The sequence below is a fragment of the Parambassis ranga genome, unplaced genomic scaffold, assembly GCF_900634625.1.
Source record: "Parambassis ranga unplaced genomic scaffold, fParRan2.1 scaffold_31_arrow_ctg1, whole genome shotgun sequence".
NCBI classification, from domain to species: domain Eukaryota; kingdom Metazoa; phylum Chordata; class Actinopteri; family Ambassidae; genus Parambassis; species Parambassis ranga.
The window spans coordinates 841,160-841,857 of NW_021144801.1; positions in this window are offsets into that span (position 1 = coordinate 841,160).

The window sequence follows — 698 nt, forward strand, 5'->3', positions numbered from 1 at the left end:
AGCCGGGATTTGGGGACTGATAGGAACTTTCCAGAGGATCTCAGGCAGAGTTCAGGCTGGTGAGGGGCTAAAAGGTCCTGCATATAAGAGGGGCCGAGGCCATTTATTGCTTTAAAAACCATCAGTAAAATCTTAAATCAATTCTAAAACTCACAGGGAGCCAGTGAAGGGCAGCTAACTGGTGTTATATGGTCACTTCTCCTGGTATGAGTCAGAAGCCTTGCAGCGGCATTCTGTATTAATTGTAGTCTGTGAATGTTATGTTTACTGATACCACAGTAGAGGGCGCTGCAGTAGCGTAGCCTGGAGGAAATGAATGCATGTAAACTGTTTCAAACAGAGTGTGGGGGGGGTGGGGAATGGTCGAATTTCTCTTAATTGCCTTAGCTGTGCGAAACAGGATTGTGGAATGCGGCGCTGAGGCTAGGAGGATTCAAATTGAGTGCAGACCAGAGTCAGCTGCCAACAGAAGGTCATTTGAGACTTTTAGAAGTGCTGTCTCGCTGCTATGCATGCTCGGAAGCTGACTGGAATTTCTCAAAATGTAATTGTAACACCGACCATCATTTTACAGTCAATGTTACCACAAAAAAACAAACTAGGGACGTTACCAATTTCAATTGTTTAATGAAAAGAAAGACCAACTTGGATAACTTAAACCTCACTGTGAACCAGTGTCCTGTTAAAGGGCTGCCCCA